Raw genomic sequence first — 13,489 nt, 5'->3', positions numbered from 1 at the left:
TTGATTGACTTTTGACACATTTTTAGTGAAAACTGTTTTTTGAGAACTTCAATATAGTTAAAAACATATATATTAAGAAACTATAAAGAAAACATTAAAAAATACAATAAAAAATAAATTAAAAAAAACTTAAAAAAAGACAGTCTCAGTAGTTGAAGAGTCCCCAAAAAGTCCTCCAGTCAGTTCACAAGTAAAGAACATAGAGGAAGAAAAAAGAAGTTATCTGTAACAACTGGATTACTAAAGAATGGATGGATGGAAAGATAGCTCACCTTTTTCAAGTGCTGCTCCTGCAGGGAAAGAAAAGAGTAGTAATAACTGAACTAGTGGTGACAGTGAATGGATAGAGAGTGAAGAGAGACAGAGGAAGTGAAAAAGGACCACCAACCTACACACTCACACAGCACACACACGCACCCTAGAAGATCAGAGCTTCCCCCGCCACCTGGCGGCCTTGGATATTAAAAAAAATTTTTTAGGCCGCCAGGCGGCGAGGGGGAAGATGATTAATAGAGTTTGTATGAGTGTGTGTATAGTGTATGGGCTGAATAGCCCACAAAAAATAAAATAAAATAAAAAAAAATTAAAGAAGATTAAAGAAGGCTTGAAGGAAAGAAGACAGGGGAGACCAGGCAGGAGGGCGACTCATCTTTTAGATCCAGAGAACATCAGAACAGTCAAGAGAACATCCAGAACAGTCAGAACATCAGAGAACAAGAACATCAGAGAAGAACAGTCAGAACATCAAAGAACAGTCAGAACACCAAAGAACAGTCAAGAACAATCAGGGAACAGTTAAGAACTTCAAAGTTGAATCCTGTTTGAAACAAGAGAGAGAGAGAAGAAATCGAAAATACTTTACAAAAATTAATAAAAATAAAAATAATAAAAAAAAGAATAAATAAAAATTGAAACTAAAAAAAACAGAAACTAAATGAAAAGATGATCCAACGACGAGAGGGGCGAGTCGATCCACGAAGTACGAGATGATCCAACGATGAGCTGAAAAGTCGTAGAGAACATAGAGGAAGAAAGAGAAAGAGTATTTGCAACAACTGAAAATAGACGAGAGATGGATGGATGGAGAGATAACTCACCTTATACTAAAAGCTTGCGAAAATGGAGTCATTATATATTATCAAGAGATCTCTGTCACGCTACAATTTGACAATCGGTCCATCACAAACTTGTGACAAATTTTTTTTCAGGAACACCACACGCGTGACTAAAATTAATTGATTTGATTTGATTAATTAATAACGAATTAAAAAGTTTTCCAAATATTATGTACTTGTCTCTGACTCGTAATAATAAGTAACTATAAAAAGTCTGTTTTTAAAGATGAATTTATAATAATACTCAAAAGTAATAATTAATATATTAAACTATAGTAATACTATTCTACTAGTCTATTAGTATTACTAAACATAATCAAAGTTACTTTGATCTAGTATTGATAAAGTGCAGCCACCGCCCAAGGTTATATCCAAAAGGGCGTGCTGGTTCAAAACTAAATTTCAAGAAAGATGGCACTTCAGGATTCAATTCATCAAGCCGCTAAAGACGGAGAGGTTTCCATTTTGAGCAAAGCTTCCAAGAAAGATCTAAACCAGACTGATATTGATGGATGGACTAGCGTTCATTGGTGTGCTTGGCCTGGACATCCAGAACCATTAGAAACAGTCCTCAAAAAAGGGGTAAGTAACACATCAGTTGTTCAAAAATGTGAAAAGGGTTCCATTTATTTTAGAGCTGATCCTAATAAAATAGATTTCAGAGGACTTACACCATTACATATTGCAGCTACCTATGGCAACCATGAGGCTATTGAGCTGCTCATTGAGCACAAGCAAATATATGGTCTTTAGATGATAGAGGATTTCACCCAGCCAAAGTGGCAGCATTAAACAGACGGCTTGAATGTTGCAGAATTCTGATAGTGTAGCCATTCATTTGAAACACAGTTAATCCTGAATATGTCAGGCAGCAACAGACTAAGGCGTTAAAAACAATGGAGAAAAGAATACGAACACAGAAGCAAGCATCAAAAAAAGCACTCCAATACTTTGCCTCGTTACAAGAAAAAATTCTGAATCAAAAAAGTCGAAACAAGAAAAAATCACCAACCACACCTGAACAAACTTTTCTCTTACAGCGACCGGGAGAGAATGGTGAGGAAAATGATGAAGAAGAATAAGAGTGAAGATGAAGATGACGAATTACGTGACATGGTGGACCATATCTGTAATAATGCTCTTCGGCCCGTTACCAAAGATTCAATCAGGAGCAATGCTAAATACATTTAGCCATCTTGCAGAGAAAAGATGACAATCGAATATCCAGATGATTTTCAGGCTTCAAGCATGTGACCCTAATCTTTAAGACACAGGCCACATACAACTAAAGCTATAACACGCATAGTCCCTTTGGATACAAATGAGTTGGAAACTTGAGAACGACTCTCTTTTAGCGACATTTCTTCACTCTGTGAACATCTATGATGATGCTAAAGTTCTCTTACATGAGAAAGTAGACCTTGACTCGTTGTCCCTCTGCTCACAACATGATTTAAAAAGTGTAGGACTTCCATTGGCCCAATCAAAAAAATCCACGAAGCTATTACTCGACGTAATGAAGTACTAGAAAAGCCAGGTCCAATGATAGATACTGATTTGTGATCATGTCATGTCCTTTTTTTTATATGTAAAATGCACTTACCACTAGTTTTATACCAACTATATATTTAAAAAAACCGTGTGTTGTAAATTTAATATTCCTTTCAATTTTCTTGTGTTTTTAACAAATATCTGATCACAATAAATATTAATAATACTTGTCATTTCTTATGTTTGTTTTGTTACAAGAGTAACATTTTATTATTAGATGCTTAAATTAATATATTAACATTTATTGGTATGATAAAAATCCACAAATGATGTACAATTTATATAATACAAGAAATGTAGAGTGAGAAAATGCTAAAAATTATAGTGCAAATCTTAAGAGGAAGTAAGAGAAAAAGAGCTCAGAGAGGAGAGTGGACAAACAAAAGATATAGTATCCATCAGTTGTGAATTTTTTATAGCACGTTCTACATTATAACGAGTTCGTTTAGGGTTCTATTAATGTGATCAATGCCAAGCCACGGTGTGAACCCATTTTTGGAAACATGATACCTAATCCATAAAATTAAAAATATATATCTGACATTTCCTAACATTATAATACTTCATATATCATTGTACTGAAGGTTTGTTAATGTTCTATTTAGTGTCATACCTTTGCTGGGATAGATTTGGGAATTGATTCAACCATAATGGTGGATCGTTTTCTGTATTCAAAAAAAGGAAAAAAAAAAAAAAAACATTAGGATGTTTAGAACTCTGATTACACAGATAAGTCATTACCTTCGGAGAGATGTATTGGTGTTGTCAACCCAGAAATAATATAAAACTTCCACTGAAAGAAACGGCAATCACAACATAACATATTGTATAGTTAACATTATATTGCTATGTAAAATGGCTCTCTAGCAGCTTACTACTTATATATAAAACACACCTTGTTAAATTCTTTATCGTTGACATCTAACAGAGCTTGAATGTTCTCTCTGACCAGTGAAAAGTGTACTTCCTAAGTAAGATATGGTATTAAAAAATTATAGTACATCTAATACACTACATCACATAACTAAAAGAAATGGTACACCAAATGTGTTATGAGTGACCTAGAATAAAACAAATTGACAGTCTAATAAAAATATACTATTAATACCTTCTGAAAATGGGCCACAGGAATAAGTGCTTCATTCTCTGTTAAGATAGTTTTCATCTGATCGCACTTCCTAGAAATTATGCATAAAATAATCAATTCTTTGATTGAGACTGCTGACCTCTATTCTGTACATCTTCTGTGACATGAGGTCACTGACAGGACGATCAATTGGATGAACATCAATAATTCTACTTCCCATAACCTCCAACAATCTGAAGTAAAAACAGTTATCAAATATATTTAGCATGTTAATTTCATTGAGTTAACCTTAATTTCTGTGTGCTGTTATCGTGAAATGTTTATCTAGGCAATTAGGATGGATGGAAGAGTTCATGTAAACAGAGACTAACCTCTTTTTCTAGCTTCATTTAAAAGATCTTCAATAGTGCCATTTTTATCAACATACACCGTAAATTCTTTCTGTATAAATATGACAATTCAAATGATTGATTACAAACATGATATTGACCTCTTCTTTTAGTTTGAGTTGACAAAGACACACTTAAACCATCTCTTGGTTTCAAACTCATTTATGGGAATGTTTAAACTAAAATGGGTGTTGTGTGTGTGTTGTGTGTTTGTGTGAGAGAGAGAGAGAGAGAGAGAGAGAATCACAAAAAATCCCAAACACTTCCAAACCTTTGATAAAAGAGATAAGGAGCTGTATCTACTCTACTTCTGCTACTAAGAACAAAATCTCGTAAAGTACCCTCATTAGTACAGCGAATGCTTGATCAGAAAGTTGACGGTGTCTGCAGGAAAGAAATATGTCACAGTCTAAAATTGGATCAGTCATCACATACACTTGTGGTCTAAAGAAACTGAAGTAAGAGTGGACTTGTCTGGATGTGTGCTGCAACAGCATTTGCTACCTAAACACAAAACACACTATTATGACACAATACACCATTTGATACTACACTAACAAAATAAATCACATTTGGGCAGTACGTTATATATATATATATTATATATATATATATATATATAAAGAATAAAGAATAGAAATGCATCAAGTATTAAGCTGTGAACATTGATACATAACACATACACAAAGGCTGTTGTATTGAAGTCATGTACTACTAGCATAGTAACAATAAAACACTAGAGAGTTTTTTAGTGTTCAAAAGACATTTAAATACTCTTTGTCTTTTTTATATTCTTACTGCATATATGCCATTTTTTGGTTAAGTGTTAGTGTAAATCCTGGATCTCTGGGTAAACTTTTATCATAAAAAATAACATCTAGTCTATTGTAAAGCTCTCTATAAATAAAAAAAGGAAATGATTACACAATTAAAATTGATTACTACTTACTTGTAATACATAGGAGCAATGGGCATTTCTAATACATCCATTGAAATATCAGCTCTAAAGGGATTAAAAATATAGTTATGTGTTCTCTGCTAAATCTATTTACCTTTGAAAACAAATAATGTCACCATCTCTCACTTCCTCTTCCTAAAAAACAGGAAAAGATTAGAAATGAAAATATATCTTTTGAGATTGTTTAATAGTACTGGTGCAAAATTAACAAATGCCACTTAGTTTGTTTATTGTATGTATTAAATGGTCAGTGCTTTATTATTTAAGTTGATATTTCAATATTTGCAACATGACACACAGAACAAATATATATGTATACATAAAATGTGGTCAGAAACAATTTTAGAATTGCCTGTCATAATTTTATATTAACTGTTTGTTACTAACCTGACTGATTTCAGTGTTGGTATCAATGACTTCTATTCTATTAGGGGTAACTTCCTATTGAAGACAGTAATAATTATTATTATCAGATAATTAGAAGGAATACCTCGTATATCAATAATGGAACAGAGTCCGGTAAACAAGCCATTGAATGAAAGTTATCAAGTAGTGATGCTGTGACAGTAACAACAAAAATATATATAGAGAGTTTAAAATTTTACTTGATTTTCTAACAGATTAACAATTTTAACCCAAGAATACAATTAATACTCTTAGGTTTGTAGATAAAAGATATACTTACCAAATTTTTGATTAATGTTTTCTGTTAAGTGACCCATATATGATAGTGACTTTGTGAAAGGATCATAATATTTGATGAAGAACAACACTTGAGCTAAAATGAACGGAGGATACAAGAACATTATTATACATAACAATGATATATTTTGTGTATTAGGAAGTACACAAAAATGTTACCAAACTAACTTAAATAATAAAAAATAACAAAACAATTAATAAATATTTACTTTGGTAATCAAATACAGGCAATTTCAATCAGTCCACAATCTAAAAAGAGACAAGTTTGTTATAAAGAGACACACCCACTTCACACATTTACCTGCCATCAACAGCTCAGCATAAAACTCTCAGACATGACTTGGAATCTGCAACTTCAATAATCTAAGAAGCAAACACTGAACAGTATTTATCAATAACACTTAGTACTTACTGTTGAAGTATAGTTCTCACAAACACACTGGTCTGTATGTATGATTACTTCTTGCTTCAAAGGGCCACAGTCGAATTTGGTTTTTACTGTAGCCCTAATTGTGAGAAAATATGTGTTTTGTTAAATTGTTATAGTGTTACCATTTGCATCTGCTAAATAAATATAGTAGTTGTTCAAATGTAGTCGCTTTAAGCATTCTAAACTGTCTATGTGGGGAGAGATAGAACGAGAGGAGAATCAGTCTAACTATATACCCCGTGGTTATTACAACCATGTTGAACTGATCACACACACACACACACACCTTCCTTTCATTTCATCCAGATCAATCAAATCGGGTCCACGATGAAGTTGTAAATCATCATCACTAAACACTTCTACTGTCATAAAAAGATGAGTTCACTCCGTTCTTTACGACGTAGAGCCTCCAAAGATCTGACCCAAAATGACAGATAACACATTCTATAGATTATACTTTATAAATTTACTTTTCCCCTCTCAATCATCGATACCAAACCGCTAGGAATATCTACATCTGTAACAGCTTCTAATACATCGGCTGAAAAGGACAACAGTCACATTAATCAACAAACAAGCTGGTAGTTGTGACTTACCTATAGCTGTATCTCTTATATAACACAACATATAAGCACTAGTACAATTACGTATAGCCACATTGTCCTATAAGTAATCACTAATAATAAAAAAAAACAATTATAACATTCCACTTACATCACTGCACCAAAAATTGTTATCAATAGCTTCTTTACGTGAACATTTAGATACAACCTATCGTCAAACTTTAGCCACTAAAAAATACAAAAATTTTCGGCTCTGACTAATAACAATTTCCCCGGGGATTATAAACAAAGAGTTAAATAAATGCCCTCTCTTTTTCACCTTCCATCTCCTGCAGGATTTATATAAGCTACATAATGACCACCATAGTTATCACCACTGTGAACAAGGACAGCATGTAAGGTATAGTGAGCAGGAGTAGACTCATGACTTCGAGGTATTCATCAAGATCCAAATGTTCAGGAAATTCGTATCTAGAGAAAGACACATCAAAAGAGCCATATATCACTTTAACATACTGGGAAATATTGTCACATGACTGAGACCATGTGTTAGAGTGTTTAACTACAATCATCACTAGAAGCTAATACATAATTACATATGATTAGTGATTCATTTATAAATGGAAGGTTTGCATGCAACAAGGTTAATAAATAGCTAGTCATATCAAGTACTCTATGATGTCATCATTATTACTAACTTGTCATTTAGTTTAGTGTGCCCTTCACTCTATAATATCATATTGAAACCTCATCAACTGTAAATGCAGTATGGGAGGAAATTTGGTAAAGGAGACTTTACGAACAGCTTTCTATAAAAAAAAACAAGAGATTATCATTGCCCTGTTTAAACTATAATAAGAGAGAACCTGCATGCCGTGAGTACCGGCTTGGTATTTGTTATCACCATCAAGTACTTCAGGTGCAGTGTAGTCTTTAATACTCTCATAAACTGTGCAAGGTACTTTGAAATGAGGACTACTTAAGTGATTCTAACTTACGACTTCTCTTGCCTTTTACATTCAATTGTAAATCAAAGAAAGATTCCTCTCTAGACAAAAATAATCATTATTTTAGTTTAGTTTTATTCTTGAATTTTGTATCGAGCACTCTTCAACAAAACTTAGATACTTCAGTATATATATATATATATATATCTATATATATATAATATATATATAATATATATGTGTGTGTGTGTGTGTGTGCATCTTTTGACATGGTTTTGAGTACACAAACTGTTTGTATTAATTCACCTTCTAGATTCATATTCAATATCAGTACAGGATATAACAGTCTGTGAAGATAACAAATATCTATACTACTCACTCTATAATAACATAACGTACCTCCATTTTCCTTCTAGTAATTTTGGTATACAATCCTAAAGACACAACATATAATATGAAATTTAACAGAACAGTTTACTTCAACAGTTGTCCCCTTCATTTTACTCTGCATATTGTCTAGGAGCTAAGAGAAATAATGATATTATTATTACTATAATAATAATAATTATAATATTATTACTACTACTAATAATATAATGATATTACTTATAATAGTAAGGATTACTTACCACTCGACTGAGTTCTTGTATATCATGTTGCATGAATGTATCCATTGAGTCCCATCTAAAATATGTGTATGAAAAAAATTCCAATAATGTATCTATCCATTGGTCCATTCATTCATCTATCTGTCCATTCATCTGTCTATCTGTCCATTCATTCATCTATCTGTCCATCTGACTACTAAATTTTCATCACTAACCCAAATGATTGGTCAATTTCTTTGTCCCTACAACTTTATCACTACAAATAGCAATATAATATAAAATATGTACAATATATTGTACCTATGTTGTAAGTCGTAAAACAATCTTTGAAGAGCAAAGGCTACAACTCTTAGATTTGTCGTCATTCTCTGTTGGCATTTGATAGACAGCCTATTAAATAAAAAAATATCATTTTTTCTATATTGATAATCATTTCTAAAATCTAACTGACTTTCTATCTGTTTGCTCATTGATCCATTCATTCTACTGTTTGTTCATCCATGTAGCTAGCTATCTAAGCATAGACATAATTACCTTTTCTTAATTTATTGGTACAATATAGTGTTTGTAATAGTGAATTCATATAGCAAGTTGCTCCTTGATTTTTGAGACCAACGAATCCAGTGTGTTTCTTGGAGTCCCAACTAAAGACAAATCCTAACATATAGCTCTCTTTTTTGTCTTACTTAATGCCATGTGGAGCATCAGCAGATACTCGTGCTTCAACAATAGCCGTGCCATCTTTAATGTACCCATTCTCATCACTAAATACTCCTATAGTCGGTAATTTATACTATAATATTACTAATAGAATCTATACCTTCCAAGTTAAAAAAATTAAACATCCCCAATCATTTTCTTTTGGCAGTAAACCAATGATAGATTTCTGGTTATGAAAGAGAGAGAGAGAGAGAGAGAGAGAGAGTCAGAGAGACCTAATAACAACATAACACACCTTTACTATGACTGTTATTATCAGCATTAAACTGGTCCAGTAATGTAATCCTGCCCGAGCGGACACACTCACCCACTAACAATAGCATACAATTATAAGCTACATCATATATCGTGTGACTTACGGCATATCAGGAGTCTCTGGACTACATTGAACAAAAATTCCAACTGTTTTCACTTCACCTTCTGATGTCTTGGACATTCTAGCATTACCATTAATCTCCTACAAATAAACAGTAGTATATATTAGTATACCATAATAAACAATCTAGTAAATTGGCACTATTAATTTTAAGTAATTATGATTAAATTATATTTTTGTATTAATGATAATATTTATTCACAAAATTAAGTTATAGCTCATAATGGAGTAGTACTCAATCTAATACACTCTGTCCGAGTTGAGAAGAGCCATTTATTAAAAGAAAGATGTTGAATGCATTGAATGTAAGATAAGGTATTTCCTCTCCTATTATATGCAACTAGCGTGAAGTATATTTTAATTTTAATTTGTTTCACACGTGTATATCATGTGAACACATGACGTTTTTTTTCTCATGTTTGTGAAGGTGCCAAAGGAAAAAAGACTAAGATCAAAAACAAAGGAGGTTGTTGTGGAATGTCTATGACTATTTGGAGACTCAGCAGCAATAAAAATCAGATTTAAGATATTTAAAACAACCCCATGATGTCACAGGACTTCATGTACCAACATCAAGAGGCTACGGAAAGGAGAGAAAGTTGACATTGGGTAGAGCTGTTTTTTTAACTCCAACAAAAAGATACAAACTCTCCAGATATACTGTTAATTTATGATTTTGATTGTGAAGCCATCAGACAAAAAAATCTGCTACCTCTATTATTATTTTAATAATAATAATAATTGTTATAATATAACATCTGTTCATATAATTGGAACTGTAATTTGAATTGCCCATGACACATGGCTGACTTCTCAAGGTGAAAAATGCCATTTGTTAAATCCTTGAAGGTGTAATTTTGAAGTATGTGTATGTGAAGGTACCCCATTGAAAATGTATGGAGTTTTATAGTTTGCTACTTTCTCATAGCACTAGAGAGCCAAATATGTGTGTGTGTGTGTGTGTGTGTGTGTGTGTGTGGGTGTGTGGTGTGTGTGTGCACTTGCAAGCTGAATTGATTGGTACAAGTTCATGTGGATAGCATGTAAAATAGCAAAACTTATTTACATGTCTGGATGGTTCTTCTCAACTCAGACAGAGTATAGTGTTAATGGTCACTGATACTGAGAGCATAAAATCTTATGTGTCATTGTTTAACAGGTGTAATATATTACATGTCATATCTGATACAAGGAAATAGCTGAATGTTAAACTTACCAGGGCAAATCTCGGATATAGACTGGATCACTCAACAATGTACTCTGCATTTCTACAAAATTGGGTATAATAAATTGAATAATAGCATCGCTTCGACTGGAATCATTGCTCTGTTCTGGCTCATCAATATTTTCTCTGAATACCTAAAATTAAACATAACCCCTTAAAAATTGATACATGATCAACTATGTATAATTCATTTTTCTTTAAATAGTTATAAATTTATTATGTAACTATTATACCTCTGATAGCTCTAATGTTGGAGAGAGAGTTGTGAGGACTTGAGGAGAACATGACACGACTATGAGGAGATGGGTGAAGCTTAGCATTTGGTGGAGTCATTAGTAACTTAAGTTCATCTAACATAAAAAAACCCAATCAAGATAGTTATCACAGAATGATGGTCAGACAAAGGTGACTGTTATATGTGCATCAATTTTGTTTTGAAGTAACACCAGGTGGTTATTTGAAATTCAAGTGCCATGTGAAGCAATTCTATTTAACGCCCTTCTCTAGAAAAGCAGGCTTTTCAAATTTTATTTTTCATATAACTATTGTTTTTGCATCAAATCTCTCTATTATTATTGTATATATGTGCGTTACAGACTACAACTATTGAGTGTATGTGCTTAATTAATTTCATGATTACCTGCTGGATCTTGAATTCCATCGACCTCAGTCGGAGGAAGAAACATCTTCGCTGTCCATACTACACAAAATGTCTTCTCACATCTCCGCTATTTCATTTCCTTCTTCTGTAGAATTTGCCATTGGTGTCAAGTAACAGCATGCACACTTTCTAAAACCGCCTTGAACGCGCTGGAGTATTAGGCGGACAGGAAATGAAGGGTTAAGAACTTGAATATTATTAATAATATCATTAATTAAGATCAAATATTACGGCATGTTCAAACACATGTAATAAAGGTACAGATAAAGCTTCTTGTAATGTCCAATTGGTTCTCTAAGATCTTCTTCAAGTGAACTACAACATCCCTGTAAAATGAAAGAATAATATTTTGCACTAAAATAGTTGCCATGGCTACTGAGACTGACCTGTATTAGAATCACTATTAGCGATAAAAGTAAGAACAAGAGGGTAAATAATTAACTGTATTACCTGTAATTGTTTAGTGACCTATATCATTAATTGTCTTAAATAAAGGGGCTGACCTGATAACCAGCATAATATGAGATAATACTAGTGTTCTTACCAACTCCCAGTTTACTAGCCTAAATAAAATGCAATAACAACTTTTAGAATTCCATTCCTGATATTTTCATTAATGTAATATCCACATTCCAAATATTCAATACTATTATCTGTAATACCCTCATTCCAATATTCCATGCTACATCACATTATTGACCTGTTCACTTGCAATGGCAAACGTTCCCATAAAAAATGGTTTAATAGCAGCTGTTGGGTAAGTCATCAGAATGAGCTAAAGAAACAAACATTTAATTACTATAAGAGTAGGTGTGGTCGTTCATATACAGTACCTTCAAACTATTGTACTCCATCTCGATCTGTTATTAAATACACTGTAGTCTGCCACTCTATCGTAGAAATAAAAATTAAATAGATGCTAACTATATAGTACAATACCAATATATATATATATGTATATAATATGTATATGTATGTAATGCATGTATGTATTTAAATACAAATATTTAATACATTTTATTTTTATCTTCTTATGTTAAAACTTAATATACATTTGATTTATACCAGAAAGAACAATAAAAACATTTTGGCACTAAATTATGTTGTTAAACTAGTAAATTCCGTGAGTATTTTAGAACGTTTCCCTCGTTGTTACTAAAATAGCAACAGACATAATGTACTACTACGTTTTTGGTCTCAAACTTATATGGCTAAGTTAGTGTGATGACGTCATCTCTTGTATGACGATTATAAATGTATAATGTCAATTTTAATAGAAGGCAAAGTTTAAGTGTCTGTGATAAATGTTATACAGCTAAGGATGGAGTAAACAACTTACAAAGTAGATGTCTTTTCAGTACAGACTGAATACCCTATATATAAAAGAGAATATAGCAAATATCAACACACAATGTCTTACTTTTCATCCATGGCTTTCAAAAGTGAGGCGTGACCTCATAAAGGGTGTGGTTCATTACAAACGGTACTTCCTTCTTCACTCAGAGTTGTACTACCTTGGCACACACACGACATCAATCCACAAATCACTCGCAAAAATGGCAACAGTTGCAGAATCTGTTCCAGTTCCAAAGAAATCAAAAGAAGATTTCACGTTTGACAAGATTATTGGAGAAGGCTCCTTACTCCACAGTATGTTGGCCTCAGTATGATGTTTTTATTATGTGTATGTGGTTTCGTATATATTATATATGTGGTGTGTGTGTGTCTAGCATCAGTAGCCGGTCATTTGGTTCTTATTTCAAACTTATCCAGTAGTGTTTTACTAAAAACTAGTAGTTTCAGTGTGAAATGACAGTCATTGCAACAACAATAGAGTCGTTGACTTTTTGTCTTAACAACAAACTTCTCATTACCGTTCAAAACAAAGTTTCAGAATACATTTCCCTTATTTAGTTAATTTATCCAAGCATTGTCACACACACTGAGCATAAAAAATATGTATTCACTGAACCTTCTTGCAACACATGGTGTGATTTTCATTCATCTAAAAATACAAGCAGTAATGTAGGAAAAAAGGATATCCTTTGTGTGAGACGTCTGATATTTTTGGGACTTGCATTGTATATATATTTAGGTATGTGATGCAGGTTCATGTATATCTTGTACATATATCCATATGAGTATGGTTTTGCTAAA

General features: G+C 32.6%; 1 pseudogene; it reads right to left on the bottom strand.

Annotated features, from left to right (window-relative positions):
• Window positions 1-3,844: 3,844 nt before the first annotated feature.
• LOC121366608 lies at window positions 3,845-11,357 on the bottom strand (annotated as a pseudogene).
• Between the last annotated feature and the right edge of the window lie 2,132 nt (window positions 11,358-13,489).

This window comes from Gigantopelta aegis, unplaced genomic scaffold (assembly GCF_016097555.1).
Source record: "Gigantopelta aegis isolate Gae_Host unplaced genomic scaffold, Gae_host_genome ctg6369_pilon_pilon, whole genome shotgun sequence".
Lineage (NCBI taxonomy): Eukaryota > Metazoa > Mollusca > Gastropoda > Neomphalida > Peltospiridae > Gigantopelta > Gigantopelta aegis.
Note: the sequence above shows the minus strand (reverse complement) of the source record. Positions and strands in the feature narration are given on the sequence as shown.